The sequence below is a fragment of the Eptesicus fuscus genome, chromosome 16, assembly GCF_027574615.1.
Source record: "Eptesicus fuscus isolate TK198812 chromosome 16, DD_ASM_mEF_20220401, whole genome shotgun sequence".
In the NCBI taxonomy this organism is placed as follows: domain Eukaryota; kingdom Metazoa; phylum Chordata; class Mammalia; order Chiroptera; family Vespertilionidae; genus Eptesicus; species Eptesicus fuscus.
In genome coordinates, this window is record NC_072488.1 from 38,909,782 (window position 1) to 38,931,986 (window position 22,205).

At 41.5% G+C, this 22,205-nt stretch overlaps 2 long non-coding RNA genes across 2 annotated transcripts in view; one reads left to right on the forward strand and one right to left on the reverse strand.

The window, feature by feature from the left end:
- LOC129151893 (uncharacterized) overlaps positions 1–21,345 on the forward strand; it is a 281,281-nt gene extending 259,936 nt beyond the window's left edge. The window contains exon 3 of the long non-coding RNA XR_008558606.1: positions 21,267–21,345. This is a non-coding gene — a long non-coding RNA (uncharacterized LOC129151893). The remainder of the gene's footprint in view (positions 1–21,266) is intronic.
- Positions 10,333–15,517, reverse strand: LOC114233721 (uncharacterized). Its single transcript, XR_003619876.2, has 2 exons — positions 15,079–15,517; positions 10,333–11,296 (listed from the first exon to the last, which is right to left on the reverse strand). It is a non-coding gene; the product is annotated as an uncharacterized LOC114233721 (long non-coding RNA).
- Positions 21,346–22,205: the final 860 nt, after the last annotated feature.

Here is a 22,205-nt window from a genome sequence, read left to right on the forward strand (position 1 = left end):
AGGTCAAATTAATGGTGCCACTGAGGCCACTGCTCTCAGGTGAGAGGTTACAAACTGATGGCTCACCAGCCAAATTGAACCCACGGACAAATTTGGTGTGATCCACAGAATATTCCAAAAGGTATTCAAATGTATTGCGAACGTTTGAACTAAATATTTCAGAAAACTTTTGCATTTCTGATTTCTTTTGGAAATTATGACAGTCTAGCAATACGTGGACTTGGATGGTCATAGTGACCCCACCCCTTTGGAGGGACATCAGCCCTCCAAATAGGCATGGTCCTAACCTGGTCAACCTGACTCATGGAAGTTTCTGTCTGGTCCCCGGTGGCAGTGATAGTGTTTGGATAGTGATTGTGCTGTTTGCCATCCTATTTCTTGTTCTGCATGGGGTAAGCTGTGCTGAAAAGACTGGAATCCAGCTTCCTCTATCTGCATTGCCAGTGCTCACCATAGGTTCCCTCACCTACGTAACGCAGCCAGCCACCTAATGTGTGCCCCGCAGTGGTAGTGCCCGCTGAGATTTGGCCTCAGACTTGTGGTTCAGACAGGAGAGGCTTTGCTATCCATGCCTAGCCTCCTGAGTCATCCTGTCCCCCAAGACGCCCATAGTTACTGCATTTTCTGAGCACCTGTTCCCTTTCACTTTTCTTTGTCATATTCATTTGGTGTTTGGATTTTGACGTTAATGTTCGAAGAGATGAAGCCTAATGGTTGAGAACTGTTTTTTTAAGCAAGGAGAAAAACACTCTAGAGAAAGGGAATGTGAGATACCCCTAAAATCATTTGCTATGTTTTTCTTCTGCATGGGTTTCAGTTATTGTATTTTCTGGCTATAGAGAATGAAGAAATAAAGTCTAAAAAAGTGGGCTCTCTAGAAAGAATTATGAATGCTACATGTCTGCAATGAAAATTAGATAAATTTTTGAAATCAAATTCATAGAGTGTAATAAGAGGCTCTAAAAGTTTAGGAAGTAAATGATAAGGCAAATTTTTTTAGCCTATTTTTGAATCCTTACACTGGTCTGGTATCTCCATGATGTTTTGTTCTCTCGGAGGCAGGCCTGGTTGGGGACAGCCTCTCCACCTGTTGGAATCTTGCCCAAATAATCAGACAGGCTTGGGTAGATTCTCTCCTCCCGGCTAAGGAGAGGCCTGGTTGGTGTGGTAACCAGCACCCCTGCTTCAGTAATAATAGTCTAGGGGCTTAGTCACCCTGAGAGTACACACTCCACCCTGCTTCTAAACACAGAAAAGGGGAAGCATACAGTTAGAGACAAAGTTAAAACCCCTTTTCAATAAACGCCCTTGTAGCTCCTCACATTCCACAGATCAGCCCTCGCTGACTAAATCTGTAGAACAAGAAATTGTCATAGCAAACTGTGTCTTCTCCTCACCTGTATGGACTCGGGACTTTTAAAATATAAGCACTTGATAATATGTGTGGAAGGAATAAATGAGCAAATGAAGTTTGGTTAGCTCGAATCTACTCTCAAGTACTGATTTCTTTACAGCTTTATTCACTCACTTACTCATTTATCCATCCAAGAAAAATATGCTGAGCATTCATCCACTCCTTGCTTGGGCCCTGTTCTACCTGCTGGGCATAGACTGGTGGATAAGACAAGTTCATGCCCTCAGGATAGGGAGACAGATGGTAGACCAGGAAGCAAATACACAGGCACATACAGATAGGGAGAGGTACTGCGAAAAATAAAACACAAGGGCTTTGGAGCAAGTGATTGGGGATGGGGATACTTTAGATTGGGTGGCGTGGGAAGGCTGCAGAGATTAGATGATATTTGAGGAGATTTGAATAAAAAGAAGCCAGAAATGCAAATAACTGGGAACGCAATGGTCCAGGCAAGGTCAACAGGAAGAGTCCTAAGGGAGGAGTGAATTTAGTGTGCTCCAGGAGCCCAAAGAAAGTGGAGGATCATGGAGAGGGGATGAGATGAGATGGGAGAGGCAAAGGTGAACTCTGGGAAGAGTTTGATGTACTAAAATAGTAGGAGGAAGCCAGGGGAGGGCTCCAAGTAGGGACTGTTGTAATGGCACTACTCTTTCCTAGGAGAAGTCTAGATGTAAATGGATGCATCAGTTGTGCTGCATTTATGCAATGGAATATACTACAATAGAGAAAACAAATGAACTGTAAGTCTACTGGGAACATGCATGAGTCTCAAAAACTTAACGTGGAGTGAAAGAAGTAATGCACAGTATTATTCCATTTATGTGAAGTTCAAAAACAGATAGACCTAAGCCATACATTTTGGGGGAGCAATTTGCATTCACTAAAACAAAAAGAAATGACATCTTACTTGAGTATATCCATGTATATAATGCATAGAAAAAGATGGGACTGATAAAAACCCAAGCTCATGACATTGGGTATCCCAGGTGAGGGAAGTAGAATGGGTAGGAGGAGAATGTATAATCAAGAAGTACCAGTATTTCATCATTTTCTACATCATTTTTGAATTTTATGTTGATAGTGTATGTTATTAGTTTCCTGTGGATGCTGTAACTAATTACCACAAACTTGGTGGCAAAAAAAAAAAAAACCTACACACATTTATTATCTCACAGTTCTGGAGTCCAGAAGCTGAAATCAGATTCTCCAGGCTGAAATCAAGGTGTTGGCAAGGCTGTGTGTCTGAGGAGCATCCCTTCCTGTCTCTTCCAACTTCTTATGGCTGCCGGCATCCCTTGGCTTGTCTGCCTCACTCCAGTCTCTGCCTCCGTGGTCCCATCACTTTCTCCTCTTCTGTTTCTATCTAATCTCGCTCTGCTTTTTTCCCATGGGGACACTAGTAATGGTATTTAAGGCCCACTTGGATAACACAGGATCATATCTGAAGAGCCTTAACTTAATGACATCTGTAAGGACCTTTTCCCCATATATGTCACATTTACAATCCCAGGGTTAAGACATGGATCTTTTAAGGGGTGTATAGGGGGGCCTTTTCAGCTTCCCACTGTACATTTATGTACTTGTTGCATAATTAAAAAGAAAAAGAATTTTCTGAAGAGTGGGCAGAAAACGATGCTCCTGGCTGCTGCGTGAAAACCAGCTAGGAGGTGATTGGACTTGGCTGGGTGAGAGGTGATAATATTCTGGATTTGGGAGGTGGTGATGGAGATGAGAAGAGGGGAAGGAATTGAGATACAACCTGGAGATAGTTTTTAGGAGTGGGTGGTGGGTCAGATGCGGAGGAAGAGGGACAGAGGAAGAAACAAGGATGACATATATTATGGCTTGAGATGCTGAGAGGGGCCATGTACTGAGACGGGGAACATGTGGGGCGGGCCAGTTTTGGAGGAGAACATCAGCCACAGCATAGTTGTAATATGCTAAGTATATTTTCAGCCTTTTGAAAAATGATCAGAATTACTGGGCTGAGAGAGTTTCAGTGTTTTAATAAATTGAGTGGTTTCTCATTGTGGGCTATTAAAGTCTGGGAAAGGGGTTTGATAAGATCCCAAGGAAGGCAGAACATTTAGTAGATGGTTTGCAGAGCACCTGGTTCCTTCAGCAGATTGAGTGACACAAGGACAATTATAGACAATGACTGCTCAGATGACAACAAATGGAAGTGGGCAGGTCTAGTGTAGCCCCCCTCAACGTGACCTCTGGTGTTCCTTCTCCACAGTGACAGGAACTCTCATTTTATAGATCCCACCCATGGACATGATAGGACAAAGGGCTTACCGTTTGCATCTTTTCACCTTTTCACCCAATAGCAACCACACTTTATAAAAAATCAACTTGTTTTATTTTGCAAATTAGTCTTTCTGACCTACCAGGGGCCTTGGAGTCAGACAGAGGCAAGCTCTGCCGCCTACCCCTCGACTCTGAGCTTGTTACCCAATCTCTCCAGGCCTGTGCTTCCTCATGGGATTGCCGTGAAGGTCAGATATGTGCTCAGTAAATGTTTGATGTTATTACCACTACCAGCTCAGCTTCCTAGCCTTTCGATGTCTCCCTGTAGTTTACTTTTGTTTGGAAGTGCTAAAATATAACATTTCCTTCTTAATAAAAACCAACCAAATATAATCCAGTTACCTTTTTTTCCTCCACTCTGGGCAAAGCCTTTAAAGATTGTTCATAAATGAACAATTGTAATATTCCTTCAGATGGCTTCAGCATTTTCTCTTCCAATAAGTATTCCTTTTTCTACCCTGTCCAGATAGACTCAGCTGCAGGTATCTGGGAAATGATTGCAAAACAGCCCACCTGCTTCAGCGTGAGTTCTCTAGATCCCCGAGGCAAAAATGGGCATAATTACTGAGGGGGATTATCTGAGAACAGTGATATCATCACCTAACCCTTCTTTAGGATTTCTTAGTGCAGACTTCACAAACAAATCAGCAGAGAGCCTGTGAAATTTCATCATCCGGTTGGAGCTTTCTCTGTTTCAAAAGTTAAATAATGTCCTGATAATCTCTTTGGCCCCTACCCTCTCTTCTCACTTTTTTTTTTTTTTTTAAGACAGCAAATCTAGCAAGCAAATTCCACGCAATCACTGCTGTCATATGAATTACCAAAGGAGGTCTGGCCTAAGTTTGCAAATGAAGACAACCCAAACTGAATTTGAAAATAACTTATTTGTAAATGCTAAGTAGCTGAAGTACATGACAGCTGTTTAAGGATAAAACATTTGTTATAGAAGGAAGAGCCTTAACCATCATAAGCTCTTATTTCTGTTTGTTTGTTTGTTTTTTGTTTGTTTTTCTCTTTCTTTGCTCTTCAAGTGAAATGAGATTTTCCTAATGAATACGCTGACTTTAACAATTAGGTCCCCTTTTTCCCTGATGCTAAACTTCCCAGTTCCCAGGCTGCTTCCCTTCTGGGTGACGAACACTGTTCTCTCAGTCATGGGGGTTGAGGGCTCATCGTGAAGACAGAGGCTCCTCTAAGAAGGGGTTGTTTTCTTAAAGTGAGCTTTTGATTTGGTGTTAGGGTGACCTAGACCTGCCCTTTTCCCCCCTCTTATTTCCTGACACAGCTGTGATGCAGTCTAAGAACGCCACATCCTTCAGGTCACAATTTAACTGTGTCTAACGAAACAGAAGCCATAGGTTTAGCTCTAATAGTGCGGGCACCAGCAACATCAGTATCACCTGGGAACTTGTTAGAAAGGCTAATTCCTGGGCCCCACCCAACATCTCCTGAATCAGAAAAACTAGGGCTGGGGCCAGCCTCTCTGCCCTTTAATATGCCCTGTGGGGAATTCTGAGACATGCCGAGGTTTGAGAGCCACAGGTCTGGTTCTTGCAAAACTTTAAATCGATTTATTAATTAAAAGTTATCTCTTCTCTCACTTCCCAGTTACACTTTTAGTGATACACAAATTGGACAAACAGAATCAATGCCAGGCAAGGTGTTTGGTTTGGGCAGGTCCCCCCTTAAGGCTGGCAGAAATGCCCCTCCTGTGGTCAGACCTCTCAAAGCAAACATCTGGAAACTTTATTTCTGTATCTTCAGCCTGGATGAGTGGGTGGTAGAGGGGAGAGAAACTATCCCTTTTCTGTTTGGAAATATTTAGCTTGAGTGATATGAAGATTTCTGGAGATCTGTGACAAGATCAAAGACCATAAATTGTTTAACAGTGGTTGTACTTTTGTGGAATTACTTAAAGTATCATAATTGCAGTTCAGCTTCCCATCCTTCCATTTCGAGTCTGGAATTCTGTTGGGAGCTTTCATAATCACTCAGGAGTATAATATTACAGTCTGGGTATAAAAATATCTTTTTAATGACTAGCAAATTAGTGAAATGTCTTGACCTGAGTGGAGACCAAATAGAAGGTAGTGTTTTTATGAAGGGCAGGGGGAGGCTAAACTGTCACCACATTGTTATTCTTGTTGAATTATCCACTCCTTAAAATGTCGGTTGATTAGATAAAATTTGTAACACGGTGCATCAGTATGTGATGAGGGACCATGGGGCCTACGGAGGGGTCTTGGAACTTCTAGAGTTTTGTTTTGGTTTTAATGTTAGCATGCAGAGTCTGAAAGTCAGCCTCAGGTGACTGATCCCATGGATCCCATGTGGACAGTTCTGAGGACTCTTCTCCTGATCAGGACAGTAAAACCAGTGGGCTCAGAGACCAACTCCCCACCCCGCAACCCCTACCCCCCAAAAAAGCTTCCAAAACACTAGGCAAATGGGCCCCTTTACAGTTCCCCCTGTAAATCAAATAACTACCTGCTACACATATTTTCCAGTTTGTTATAACGTCTCTAACATTTAACCTAAGGAGTCGTAAACGGAGCTGTGTGGATTTATGTTTCGAAATAGCATGTGTTCTCTGCACAGCCAAGGCAGAACAGGTTTTGCCAAGTTTATAACCTCACAGGTTGAGCGTTCTGAACCAAAAACTTGAAATTCTTGTGGTGTCAAGACTATTTGCAAAAGCAGCTGAGAATCTAAAAGATATCTCTCTTGACATCAGTTAACTCTTTCAGAACCAGGGTCCTAATGTATTAATTTTAAACCAGTCAGCCTCAGATGTGCCCTAGTTGCCTTGGAATACACATGCATTCAAAGGGAAGAGTCACGTGCACCTACTGGTAATTAGCTCAGGCATTTGAGGCTTTATTGACTTTGTGCCCACTTTTTAAAAAAATTAGAAATAATTAATGCACACCAAGTGTTTTCTATTCAATGGGTCAAGGACAAGAAAGTAAGACTACAGAATGCTGTTTGCTTTATCTTTTAACCCATTGTGCCTAGGCCTGTGCAGACTTACTCAAGGAAGATATTCCGTGCTGAAAGCTGGAACATTTTGGTCAATTTTCCCCAAAGGGTCTGGCATTGTGGTGCAAATGGCTAGTTGTTTCTTTCAGAGGACTGCCCTATACTCGCCCTGAACCTGCGGATGCCCTGGCTCTGAGGATGAAGAAAGGCCACTCCTGCCTGCCTTCTCTCTTGCCCTGTCACTCTCTCCCTTGCCTATCAGTAACTTCTCTGTTAGCCATAGGTGACCCCAGGAAGCCATGACCAGGTGGGTCTTGTTGATCCAGAGGCAGTCAGAGTCAGACCCGTGATTCTCACACCCACGTGGGATGACCACAGGCACCCAGGAGAGAAGGGACGTGGGAGTTCACCCAGTTCATTTGGTCCATTTAGAGGAGCTCAGAGAGATTATCCAGAGACTTCGAAAGCCTCTGGTGACTCATTTCCCAGGAAGGGCTTGTTTGTTTCCCCCTCCCATTCTACAACAGTAGCTTTGTACTAAAGCATCTTAACCCACATCATCTCAATTAATCCCTCTGTTTACATATTTCAATTGGCTAATGGAGCCCAGATTTAGAACTAGGGCTTTGATTCTAAGTTTAACTTCCCACTATGCTCTGCTGCCTCTTATTAAGTCTTAAACACATAGCAACTACTATTTGGAGGGTGCCTCCCAGTTCAGGGGCATTCTCATATAAAACCTGGTAGATGTAACCCTCCCATGAGTGCCCCATGAAGTGTGTACATTAACTATGTTTTACAGATTAGGAATTTGAGGCTTGAGAGATTATAAACTACTTGTGTGAAATTACCCAGCTCTGAGGTGAAGTTAGGATTTGAACTCAACTTCTTCTTATGGCCATTGCAGATTCCATTTTCCTTCCATGTTTCTATAGATTCCTTGCTGCCTAACCCAAAGGTCACCTGCCATTATTGTTTATTCTTACCCTTTCTTCTACAGATTCAAAACACCTCCCAGCCACCCCAAAAGTTAACACATAAGAGAACAGAAACACAGCAAACATGTTTTCTTGGATGGTGAGTGCAAAACGTACTTGAATTCCAAGTGGAGAGTGGGTGAATTCAGACACTGGGTTTAACATAAAAGGTCTGTAGGTTACATTGTGACACTCCAGCCACTCAGAAACTGTACCTCAACTCTTCTCTCGTGGTCTACCCATTTTATCATCATGGTGATAACCTTGCCTTCTGTATTCCTCAAACTCTGAGGAAAATGATCGCATAACCAGAAGACAGTGTCACCTCTTTTGTAGTTGGTTTAGCTTCCATGTAGTGTAACTATAAGGAGCAGTTTAATCAAGACGTCAAATTTCTATTAGGAAGTACACAAAGCAGGAATTCTGAAATGTCTAGGGATGACCTGAGATCCTATTTCAAGAGTCAGATGGCAAAGGGAGGAGGTGGGGACAGCATAGGTCTGCAGAGCTAGGTCCGGGTCCATACCCTAGTTTTGCTAGTTGCTACCTGTAGGATATTAGGGAAGTTACTTAAATTCTCCAAGTTTTAGTTAGTTCATCTACAAAATGCAGAATACCTACTCTGTAGGGATATAAGGAATATTAATTACACAACGTAGTGTAAAAAAACTAAAATGATACGTATACTCAAGAAATGTTAGTTCTTTCTCTTCATTCCCTTTCCTCTCTCCTGTAGGATAACCCAGCATGCTCCCCCCCCCCCACTCTCTTTCTCTCTCTCTCTCTGTTGGAGGATAACCCTTCCAGGGTACATTGGTTTGCTAGAGCTGCTGTAGCAAAATTCTGGAGGCTTGAAGTCCAAGTTCGAGGTGCTGACAAGGTTGGTTTCTTCCAGGGCTGTGAGGAAGTCCCAGGCCTCTCCCCTAGTTTCTGGTAGCTTACTGACAATCTCTGGTGCTCTCTGGCTTGTGGCATTATCACCCCATCTCTGCCTTCATTTTCACAGAACATTCTCCTTGAGTGTCTGTTTCCAAATTTCCTCTTTCATAAGGACACCAGTTATATTGAACTAGAGGCCCAGTGCACAAATTCATGCACAGGTGGGGTCCCTTGGGGTGGCCTGAGGAGATAGGGCCCCAGCTCTTGCCCCCAGCCTCACACCCCCGCAGCCCTGCCTGGCACCCTGCCTTGGCCTGGCATCGCCCCCTCACCTGCTCCACCATCCTGCCTATGGGGCAATCGATCAGGGCCGGGCCCCCCGCCCAGCTCCCTCAGTGCCTGGGAGCTGGGCTGCGACCCCACCCCCTGCTGCTGGTCGCTGTCTGTGGGGCGATTGGGCCCCTGCTCACACCCGCCTTGACCTGGCGCTGCCCGCTCACCTCCTCCACCATCCCGCCATGGTCCTGCTCTCATCAGGGCCCATCGGGTCCAGCAGCACCTCCACTGCCACCCACTGCCAGCACGGCATCACCAATGCCCACCATGTTCCATGCCACCCCCTGGTGGTCAGCGCAGATCATAGTGAGCGGTCGAACTCCTGGTCGAAAGACGGCCAGAGGGGACAATTTGCATATTAGGCTTTTATTATATAGGATTAGGACCCACCAAATGACCTTACTTTAATTGGGTAACCTCTGTAAAGATCTTATCTCCAAATAAGGTCACACTCTGAGCTTCTGAAGGTTAGGGCTCTTATGAATGTGGAGGGGACACAATTCAACCCATAGCACAGGGTGGGTAGGGATGGTGCTGGTTGGAGAAGGAGGAGTAGAATGGATTAGAATTTGAATGTTCATCTGGGGATTTTGTCTGTGTTAGCTGCAGGCTGATTTAGCTACATAGTGATTTCCTTTATATCATGGCCCCTTTGGGAAAAATGGAGTTACTGCAACAACAGCAGGAAATAAATTTCTAGTGAGCCACAGGGACAAGCCTCATCCCTGTAAGTATTAACGCTGACTTGGCACACACACTTTAAGATGGGGCAGCCAGAGTGAAAATTGTGTGCAGAGCTTAAGAAATGGCTGAAGGTAAGCAGTATACCTCCAGAGAGCAGAGAAGTTGAAAAGAACTGGTTTTGGTATAAATTTTTGGTTGACATCATATAGCCCCTTTAAATGCAATCATAAGATTATGGCATTTTGTGGGTGACACCTTTTACTCAGCATGTAACAGGAACATCAATGTAATCTTGTTTGATTCCTAAAACAACTTATAAGGTAGCTTTTTATAAATAAGGAAACTGAGGCACAGAGAGTTAAGAGACTTGTGGGTCATTTGGCTTTAAATGCTCTTTCTTATACCAGAGTTGCCCTCATTGAGGGACTTCCCTGGGTGACGGTCCAGGGAAAACATGTCCAGCTACAGTAGCACTGGAATTTAGCAAGCATCTCTGCCTTGATAAAAATTACAAGACCTCTCGCATGTCACAGGATAGCCCAGGGGAGACTATTCCAATCGCAGCTAAGCCAATCTGATCATCCATGGTTTGTCTACACAGTAGCGCAATTGGCAGAAACACAGGAGTGTTGGTTACTCTGATTACAGTGACTTTGGGGACCATGACTGATCAGTTTAGACCAAAATTCCAGCCACGATCGTTCTGGAAACTTGCACCACCGTGGTGAATGTAGAAATAGTCACAGTCAGAAATTGCATTCATCGCACATACATTTTGTTTATTATTGGAACTCGAATGGACTCGTGGTTTTGACTTTCCACAGTTACCATTACACCTAAGATAGAAGTTCCATCCTGCTGTGGAGTGAAGCCATCCCCTTGACTGCTTTCAAGTCATGGCTTACGCTCTGCATAACGTCATCAGTGACAGGCTTGGTAGGTGCTCTTTAGATATCTAATCCAGGTGGCAGGAAATGGCATCTCCCTCGTTCTAACATCTGTGGACAGTGTTGCTGTTGAGGACTCTTCCATTGTTACTTTCTAGAGCTTTCTGGATTTCTCTATTGTTTTGAGACTTAAATGCATGAGAGTCCCCTGAGAAGTCCTTATCTTGGAGGAGAATGCTACAGTAATTGTCAGCTGAAGTTCAAGAGCCTGCATCATTCTGCTTTGCCATGTTCAATCTTGCCCGCCTGTCACTGTCCCTGTGCAGAAAAAGAAAGGGCCTGAGACATAATCAGGCCCCAAATCATTTTTTCCTTGCTTAGATTTTAAGTTTCAGTGGGAACCAGTGGCCTTACAATTGGATAGAGCCACGTATTCAGTGCCACAGGGGCAAGATTTTGTTGTTCGCTTACCAGACATGGTGATTTGGTATTTTGTGACGTGGTGATGCCTCTGGTGTATATTTTATCCTTGGAGATTTGACAAAGGTACAAGGTGAAAGTGTTCACATGGGATGTTCAGGTACCACACAGGCTCCTGCCATTTCTCCTTTCCTTGACTCGGTCTCAGATTTAAGCTGACATTCCTAGCCACATGGGGTCCTGGTGGCAGCTGCAAGGCCCAGATGTCCAGCTGGGGAAATGTGGCCCATATCCTGTTCATCCGACAGACGTGTGAGTCTGGGACAAGGCAAATTGGCAGCTGAGTTGTCGCTCCTCATATTCCTTTAAGTTGGTCATGAGTGGGTATGTTGGGAGTTTCCAAGCTGTTTCTTTCACATGCAAGATATAGTAATGAAAAATAGAAGTGAATTTTGTCTGTTCAAACCTAGAAATGTTTTTCTATTGAGCTAATGGTCAGTGGTGAAGAACAGATTTGAAGTAACTTTTCCCAAATAATTGACTGTCTAAATGAGAAAGAACAACATTTAAATTAATAGAAAAACCAAACCTAACTAATAAATATAATGTGAGCCACAAAGGAGAATGTGGGTTGTAAGTAGGAATATTTAGAACTGATAAATGATTTAAAGTATTTACAAACGATGTCAAAAGCTTGACCTGTAGTTCATGCTGAAGGAGATTGACAGCCTTAGAAACCAGGTCTTCAACATTGAAGCATAATAGCTCACTTTCACCCTACCAGCTTCCACTGCCTTCACACTTAGATTTCATGTGCTGCCAATAAGAGGGTCTTTTTCAAAGAACTTATATGCATATATGCATAACCCATGGACACAGATAATAGTACGGTGAAAGCCTGGGGAGGGGCTTGGAGAGTGGTGGAAGGGGATCAGCGAGGGGGGTAAGAGGACATATGTAATACTTTCAACCACTAAGATATATTTTAAAAAAGAGGGTCTTTTCCACATATTGATTATTTATACAAGACTTACTCAGATGCCATTTTAATAAAATGTTTCTGAGATCTTTATTGATTTGGGAATCTATTCATATCCCTATCAGTTCCATTGAAATCTTTTGTTTTTTTAACAAGTTGTTAGTGACTGATCCAACAATCAGGAGAACATAGGTTATGATTTACAACTGCAGTGTCCAGTACAGCAGCCACTAGAAATGTGTAACTATTTAAATTAAAATTAAAAAATAAATAAAATTAAAAATATTAGTTCGTGTATTGGACGCACAGATTTAGAACCTTTCTGTCGTTGCAGAAAGTTTTACTGGACAGCTCTGATCCAGAAAGCTTCTTGCTCTTTTGAATCTAGAACCTTTGAACAACTGCCTGCCTTTTGTTAGCTTCCTCCTCAGTCCAGAAGATAACAGAGAAGCAGGGCTGCATTGTCAGATAGGAAAACATCAAATAGCTCTTACTTGTGGAACACATGATTCTCCACTGTGCCGCAGTGTTTGAATGGTATGGTAGCTACAAGTTCATAGCAAATCTGTATCATTATTGAGAACCAGCATCTGTGACTCATCTATGTGGTCCCTGCTGCCCTAAACCAAAGGCTAGAGAACTTTTCTCTAAAGGGGGCAGATGGTAAAATATTATAGGTTTTGTGGGCTCTACTACCTCTGTTATGACCACTCAGCTCTGCCTGCCACTGGTGTGCAAAAGCAGCCATTAAAGATGGGTAAAAAAAAGATGTAGCTCTGCTCCAATAAAGCTTGCATGACAAAAATGGGGGGGGGGGTGTTAGTTTGTCCACTGTCATAGAATATTTTTATACTCTGTGTCCCAGGATTTAATCAAGGATGTAGTTAATATATTGGCTGAGGCTAATCAACGCTTGCTCACTTATCCTCATTCCAGGGCTATGATTAAAATGTAGTCAGCCATCCATTTTTAAGCTTGCTTTCTTTGGGAATCTGCGCAGATAATACATGTTAGTCGCCCTACAATGTCTGCCTTTGACATTCTATAAATTTTGTTTCCTATGTAACTTAGAGTGCCAACCTCAGGGTGGCCAGAATCTTAGCAAAAAAAAAGGGCCTTGGAGCCCATCCGGCATGGCTCAGTGGTTGAATGTCAACCCATGAACCAGGAGGTCATGGTTTGATTCCAGTCAAGACACATGCCTGGGTTGTGGGCTTGATCCCTGATAGGGGCATGCAGGAGGCAGCCAATCCATGATTCTCTCTCATCATTGATGTTTCTGTCTCTCTCTCCCTCTTGCTTCTTCTTTGAAATAGGTAAAAAAAATATGTATTTTTTAAAAATGGGCCTTGGAGAACATGCATGTATGTTGTTAGGCTGAGAGGTTTTTGTTTGGTTGGTTTTTGTTGTTATATTAAGGTCACTGTTGCATGAAGATGGTATATAAACTAGTCAGGACTGATCCTACTTCAAGATGCTTTTGAAAGAGATGAGCTACTGCCCTGCAATAGCCACTCTGTGCTTTTCCTCATCCCCTGTGTGTATCAGCATCAAATGGTTCTGGAAGTCATTCCAGAAAGCCCAGCCTGGCACCTGCCCCTTCTGCCCCTCCAGGGATCTAGAAAGCCTCTCCTTCCCTGTTGTCTCTTCCACTTAAAATGGCTAGAATATCTGTTTCCCACCCTGAGTCAACAGTGTGCATTATTTTTATAAAATCTGAAATGTGTCTACATTAATCATCTTTTTTGGAACATTGAATCTCTTAATGAGTCTCCAGCCCCATTTTTCTGAAACCTAGGTTTCCCTTTCCACCCTTCTTTGTGAAGTGTCTTGGACTCTTCACTTACTTTATGGATGGGGAATTCTTCACTAAGGGATGGGAGCCTGAATACCAGTTGACCCTCGAGAGTGTTGGGAATGATCCCATCTTATGCACACACGCCTTGGACTGGATACAAATGATAAAACTGAATACTAAGGTCACGTGCTGTAAGGCTGCCATTAAAACTCGTCTGAAGCAAACACCTATCAATCTTAGTGAAGTGTGTGTCCAATACAGTCCTGTGGCATAATTATGCGTGAACTTCAGAGCCTTTGTTGTGTTTGCAAAATGCATTACAGAGACAACTCATCACCTGACTTTTATGTTTTCAAAGTAGATTGTTTCTGTGCAAAGGGATCCAGTCAGCTCATATGGATCTTTCCTTTGATCTGCCTAACATTTCCCACAATGCCACCTTGACCCTCTTAGATCCCTAAAAGAGCAGAGGGTTTCAAAGTGCTCCTGTGCTTGCCCAGGAAGGAGTCCCAGCCTGGGCATTTATGTGATATTCGCGACACATCAAGGATAGCTTTTCCTTTCTAATTGTGATTCAGTGGAATGCCAACCAGAAGTTTAAAAAAAACACACACAAACCACATTACAAAGCATAAAGCTTTATGATTAATTACCTTGAGCTGAGATATAATTTAAACATATTGACTTGTCTGAAATAAGTGCCAGACAGTGGGGCTGGGGAGACAGGAAGTGCCCGGGTGAGACTGCTGAAACAGGCTGGAGGAGAAGTCAAAGGGGGGTAAGGACATCATCATTTAACTGTTCTCCATGCCGGGCAGAAAATGGCCACAACTGCTGATGGTCAGTGGAATCAAAGGGATAAATTATGGCTGAGCCCTGCCTTTGAAATTAACGGAAAGTTAGTCGATACTTCAGCTTTGCACAAACGTAAAAAAAATGGTTCTGAGACAATCCATTACAAATGATTTCTTTTCCCTTTCATACACATGATCTGTGCAGAGATTTCTCTGAGGGGCTGGAGCTGCTTTGCTAATTCCCAGCCTCCTTGTTCTGAACTGGTGGGGGTTCAGAGTCCCTGCTTGGCTGAGGCCCTGGCTGGAGGCAGAAGGGCACCCGAGGTGGAGATGGGCTGAAAATTCCTCAGCCTGAATGAAGCCTTAAGCTCGGCACGATGGCCCTATATTTGGGGAACCAGGCTGCTTGCTCCCAGTGCTTTCCGTAGCTGGTCTGTGAGAAAGAACAAAACTGATTTCTTTGCAGCAAACTGGGACCAGATGCATTTCTCTGTGTAGAAAGTTTAGAAATCCAACCAGCTGCTTTCAGTTTTTGATAATGGATTATGGTGTCGAGGGGCCTGCGCTAACTTTGATACCCATGCATAGAAAGCAGAATGTGAGTGTTTGGGCTAACCTTACCGGTGGATTTTCAACACACCCGGGGCATCTGCGATTCAGAGTTCCCTTGAAGCAGAGCGTAACTGTTTAATGCCATCTGGGTAACAGCGATGTCATCCGAGGAAGCTTGGCTGCACGCAGAGCCCCACTCATCCCTTAGCTGGCTCCATGGTCCTTGGAGAGGGTCTTCAGTTCAGCACTGAGAGCCGCGTGTCCTGAAGTTTCTGGAGAGTTTGGGATCCGGCCTGCTGCTCTTCTCCCTCATTGAGGCTCCCTTGAAGCCTGCAGCTGTGCAAAAATTTCACACATACAGTGAGAGTAGCAGCATTTGCCTTTTGGCTGGCTTTTCAAAGAAGCTCATCTCTGATACTAGATCCCAAGCTCCAGGCCATGGTGGAGAAGACCTGTGTAGGTGAATTCACCCTTCCTGAGGGGAGAGGGCACCCATCAGCTTCTTGAAGTCTCTGGCAAGGCCAAGTGTAATGGTGGGCTTCTGAAGGCATCTTGTCAGTCAAGACACAGAGCTCGGAAAGCCATATAGAACTCAGAAAAGATTCTAGAAGGATTTCATAAACTGATGGCATAATGTAAAAAGGAATTTGGCTGTCTTATTTGATAAAAATTTGGATAAAATACCTATGTGTATGTATATATGTGTATTTAACTGGAGATTTATTAAGATTTATTTTAAGAGATTGATTGGCTCACATGATCTTGGAAGCTGGCAAGTGTGAAATCTGCAGGGTAGGACAGTTGGCTGAAGGCAGACCATTGACAGAATGCCCTCTTCCTCAGGGGACCTCATTCTATTTCTTTTAGGGTATTTAACTGATTGAACAAGGCTCACCCACACTATGTAGGATAATCTGATTTACTCAAAGTCTACTGACTTTTCATGCCAATCTCCAGCTGGTGTTTGACCAAATATCTGGATACTATGGACTAGCCAAGCTGACACATAAAATTAACCATCACATCCCAAGTATAAGAATATTTACATTTTTCCCCTGAATACCAAAGGAACTGGAGTGCAAAGGAAGACGTCTCCATATCACATGAGTTGGTAGAACCAAATGCATTCATCACAAATCAATATATGCACACACATACATATGTGTACTCAAACATACACACACACATGCACACACACACACCCCTATGCACCTCAAGCTCAGCCATGTACAAACACAAATGAGCTTCAGGGCAAAAGCAATCAGTGAAGAGAGGAAATCAAAGGTACATAGCCCCCCGTGTCCCATACATTTCCTCTGTCTGGATAAGAAATGGAAAAATTGGTTCTGGAAACTCCACAACCTTCACCCTTTGCTGTTGGAATATCCTAAGGTGAAAGTCTCCCTTTTGTTTCTGAAAGTCCTTAAGGATGATGGATCACCATAATGAGAATTCTCTTCAAAGAATTCTAACTTAATTTTAAAGTGCAACAGTGATCTTCATTCCAATGGGGAAACTTTGGTCTGAGAAATGACCAAGATTGTGTTTTTGGATGTGTGTGTGTGTGTGTGTGTGTGTGTGTGTGTGTGTGTTGAATTAGATATACTTTTATAGTAAAACTTAATACTAAACAGCAGGCTTTCTTCTTTTTTTAAGTATGTAGAAGAAAGTATAGCAAACATTTGGTGATGTTGAAAAAAGCTACCCAACAGTTTTCTTCCTCTGACTTTTGGCTAACATTTGGGCTGGTATTCTGTAGAGTTAGCCTCTCACTATTTCTTTATGTCTAGGCATACGATACAAGTCCCGAGGCCTATGGCCAACCCCTGTGCAATGTTATTTTTAAATCTGGTTATAATTCACTATTCTGGCCACTTCTGTAAGATTCCTGCAGAGAGTGAGACTATATGATTTGTAAGGTTCTCTCCCAGGCCCAAACCCATTGATTCTGTTCTCAACTAAACAGATTTCAGCCACCCTGCATATTTAATGGTTGCAGGATCCACAGCCTTTACAATCAGAATCAAAGGTACACAGATGACCTTCACATTAGAAAAAAATAAAGTCTACCAGGTGCCACTAAGCCACTGGCTAGTTGTTCCGTGAGTAGGGTTGCTAGATTTTGCAAATAAAAATCTATGACATCAGTTAAATTTGAGTTTCAGCTAAATAACAATTTCTTAATATAAGTGTATTCTATGCAATACTTGGCACACCTTTATGCATTTAATGTTCATCTGAAATTCAAATTTGACTAAAAATTCTGTACTTTATCTGGTAATCATATCCTTGAGGTGTTCTGTTTTGCCTGTACTTGGGATGGCATGGATCTCATTTTGTTGCTTGTGGATTTGTCTCCCAAGTCATTTTCCCATGACAACATTTTTATTTCCCACGATTCTACAGAGTTTCTTGGAGTCTCTGATGTTTTTCTATCTTGGCATGTCTTCTTGCTTTCCAGTCACTGCCCTGGCTTTATCTCCACCTGGAATATTTAAATTAACAATTTTCATTCTTTCTTAGTTTTTCCTGAAATGCCAAGAGGATTTCAGAGCAGCAGAGATTCTGTGTTGTGAAAAGGGGCTGTAAATGCAAATCCATTCAGTAGCCATTAGTGATATAAATATTTGAAGCAGGACAGGTGCCATCCAATAGATAATAGTGGAGTCTGTGTCCAACGGCAGAGTACAGGCCCTTCCTAAAGACATTTCCAAAAGCTTTATAAATCACTGTGCTGGCTAAACCAGGAAATTCTGCTTACCTAATGTGCTGCAATCTTGCATCTCATGGTTTAAGGCAAAGTACTTCCCAAAGTCTTTTCCTTGGAACATTAGGCCTTGCAAAATATTAAAATAAGTTTGAGAAACATTGAGTGTCCCCTAAAGTATCAATGGAAAGCTCAGCAACTAGTCCTAATTTCCAAGAAGCAGGAATGACATCTGTCATATTGTCTGCTTTAACCCCAGAGCTTAGCCTCTCAATAAATATGTGTTGAATGAATAAATGAAGAATTAAGTCTTAGTTTATTCTCCCCTGTCTCATTCATCATGAGAAACCGATATTTTAAATATAAACTTTGGATGAAAACCAAGCTGTAGAAGATTGTTGAAGATTCTTGTGGTTGAGAAATTAATTGAATTTAACATATGATACCTAAACTTTGAACCTTGGTCTTGCTAGCTGAATCTGGACCTGGGATGTATTTTATTTGGCAAATGCAGTATTTTAGAAATATGTGACTTTTCATGACTTGAGACAGACATGAGTCCATGGCTCGCCAATGTTACGACTATTTCCTACTGTCTCATTGGCTCTCTCCCCTTATATCACTTACCTGGCCTCTGGAGGCATTTGCATCTCAGTGTTAGGGAATGATTCCTCAACAGATTTTGTTATAAGACAGTTTTAGGTTTAGAGGCCCAGATCTTTCATGTATGACTAACTGTATGACTGGACAAGTTATTTCCCTAAGCCTCAGGTTCCTCATTTGCAAAAACAAACAAACAAACAAACAAATAAAAAACTGCTGATGATAATAGTACTTACTTCATAGAGTTGTTAAGATTATCACATAATATAATAAATGTAAACTGCTTAGCACACTTTTGGCACATAGTAAATGTCCTACATTTGTTATTTATGTAATAATAATAGTTGTTATTTTTGTTTTGGTTTTACATTTATGAAGGCTAGGTTCTAGAATTAACAGAATGACTTTCAAGAAGCCCAGAAATCAGAAGGTATCAATCTTTTCAAAGTCTAGAAAGAAGACAGATGATGAGTTAATATATTTGCCTATTGTTTAGTTTTGCTCACTGATGTATTCCAAGTACTAGAATTGTGCCCAATATATAGTAAATGCTCAATGAGTATGTAGTAAAATAAATGAATGAACTGTAGACTTCTAGGTGGATAGCATTAGGATCACAAAACCTCATGAATTTCAGTGGCTTGGCTTCTTCTAAGTAATCTCTAGGCTTGGACAATCAAGTGTTTTGGTGAAGACAGTAGATGGAGCCAAGGTCTACATATAAAATACCCGAGAACGCCTCCAAGATCTTCACTGATCCCTAGAACTTCTTTTGTAACCCCTCATACTTTGACTCAGGGCTCATCTGTGTGAGCAATAGAATACAGCAAAAGTGATAGAGTGTGATTTTCAAGGCTCAGTCAAAAACATGTATTGCAGCTTAAGTTTTGGTCTCTTGTATTACATGCTCTGGGGAGAAGCCTTCTCTCTCTCTCTCTCTCTCTCTCTCTCTCTCTCTCTCTCTCTCTATATATATATATATATATATATATATATATATATTTTATTTTTACATTAAATTTATTGGGGTGACATTAATTAATAATCATATAGGTTTCAAGTATACAATTCTATGAAATATCATCTGTATATTACATTGTGTGCCCACCACCCAATGTCAAATCTTTTGTTTTGTTTGGAGAAATACCCAGAAGTGGAATTGCTGGATCATATGGCAGCTGTATATTTACTTTTTTGAGGAAATTTCATACTGTTTTCCAAAGTGGCTGCACTAATTTATAATTCCACCAACAATGTATGAGGGTTCCCTTTTCTTCATATCCTTGACAATACTTCTTGTTTGTTCATTTATTGATAATAGCCATTCTGACAGGTATGAGGTAATATCTCATTCTGGTTTTAATTTGCATTTCCCCAATGATTAGTGATGGTATGCATCTTTTCATATGTTTGTTGTCCATATGTATGTCCTCTTTGGAGGAGTGTCTATTCAGGTCCTCTGCCCATTTTTCAATTGGATTGTTTGGAGTTTTTTGGTATTAAGTTGTATGAGTTCCTTATTTATTTTGGATATTAATGCCTTATTGGATGTTTCATTTGCAGATATCTTCTGAGGTACTTGTTCTCCTCAGATGATTCTAACATGCAGTAAACTTTGAGAATCACTGTGTTAAAATATCTTTACAATGATCATGAAGTTAGGGAACACTGAAGCGAATATCTTCTCCTATTGAGTAGGTTGTCTTTTCATTTTTAATGGTTTCTTTCACTGTACAAAAACTTGTTAGTTCAATATAGTCCCATTTGTTTACTTTTCTTTTGTTGCCCTTGCCTGAGGAGACAAATCCAAAAGAGCAGTGTTGAAGAGTTTACTACCTTTTTACTAGGAGTTTTATGGTTTCAGGACTTCTAATTCTATGGTGAATAGAAGTGGTGATAGTGGGCATCCTTGTCTCCTTCCTGACCTTAGAGGAGTAGTTTTCAGCTTTTAATCATGGAGAATATTTGCTGTAGATTTGTCATATATAGCCTTTATTATGTTGAAATATGTTCCTTCTATATGCACTTGGTTGAGTTTTTACCATAAAAGGATGTTGAATTTTGTCAAACACTTTCTATGCATCAATTGAGATCATATGGTTTTTATGTTTTATTTTGTTAATGTGATGTATCACATTAATTGATGTACAGATGTTGAACCATCCTTGCATCCCAGGGGTAAATACTACTTGGTCATGGTGTATAATCCTTTTAATGTATTCTTTGAATCCAGTTTGCTAATATTTTGTTGAGAATTTTTGAATCTATGTTCATCAAGGATATTGGCTTGTAATTTTCTTTTTTGTAATGTCTTGTCTGGTTTGGTATCAGTATAGTACTGGATTCATAGAATGAGTTTAGATTCACAGTATTTTTTAGACTCAAAGGATTTTATTGAATGTGGCAGGTAATATGGTAATGTAATATGCTATGAAATATCAGTGAGTATTTTCTATGACTTATCTGGGTGCTCCCTAAAGAGCCCACCAGAGTGTCTTTTAGGTAGTAAGTGTCTGAGGAATATTTGTTGAATTGAATGAAACATCTTAATATTTAGGGACATGTTATATATGAAGGCACAAATGCACAGTCATGATTGTGTATTTTGGTCATGGAGAAGTTGATGTGCTCCATCTGTTCCAGAATATTGGGGGCAAAGTAATTCTTCTGGCAGTTTAGCATGTTTTCCCTTCTGAAGACTCTGCAACTGTATGCCTTTGGTTCAAATGCTGTAGTCCCTCATGTCTGAGAAAGCAAAAAGTTGGGTTTGGTAGAATCATGTGCAAAGGTAGTATGATATGTCTTCTCCTTGGGGCATTAGAGACAATTCACAGCTTTGGAAAACCACCATGTTGAATCATGATGACCTCATACTCTGTTTCACCCTCCCTGTTCTGTGTGTGTGTGTGTATGTAATGTTTAGTATTTATGTTTTCCTGTTTACTAGGGCTATTTATTTGAACACAGGAGCTTTGCTGCTTATGAACACATCATCCCTGTTCACCTGTGGTCTTAATTCTGAGTTTATGAAATCATCAATTGCCATGGAGACAATCATGATTTCTCAAGCTGAGCATAGTAAGTTCAGGTGTGTAATCAACTGGAGGAGCAGTTGGACTGGTAAGCAATGAAGACCCTATTATCATGTAAATGTTCTTAGCAATCAGAACCACAGAAGGAGAGACATATAATGTAAAGACTCTGGCACATCAGCCTCCACTGCGTTGCTCAACATGAGCCCTCTCAAAGCTTTCCATAAAGGACTTGTGTCTTGTTAACACAGCTGGTAAGAGGTAGGAGAAGAAAACACAACAAAATGATCTTTTTTTTTTTCTTTTTGAGCAGCAGAATCCAAACACTTTGCTTTAAAGGGTCTGATTAGTAAGTTTGTAAAATATCTAAACCTCTTGAATTGTTAAATGTTAACACTTGGTTTTGTTTACCCACCTTTCCTTCTTCTTGTAGTACCTGAAATTAGTGCTTCTCAAACTAACTGTACACGTGAGCCACCTGGGGGTGTTTTTAAAATATGGGTTCTGAGTGCACAAATCTGGAATGGGGCAGGACTCTGCACTTTTAACAAGCTACCAGGTGATGCTGATGCCCTTGGCCCTCAGACCGAAAGAAGTAATGAGGACTTTGAAGTCAGAACCCAAACTTTAAGTCAAAATAAGGATCTAATGGGTGAAAAGCTTCCAGGAGCACTTACCCTCTGGTTACTAATAATGTTACTCTGTTTCCCAAATTCTAAGCCATATTTCTTCACATTTTAAGTTTTCTGAAATTGGTGTGTGGCAATCATATAAAACAAAAGTACAATTGCTGAGCAGACAAGTAAGTTGTGACATATGGGTTGCTATCTGAATATGTGTGAAATTTGTGGTTG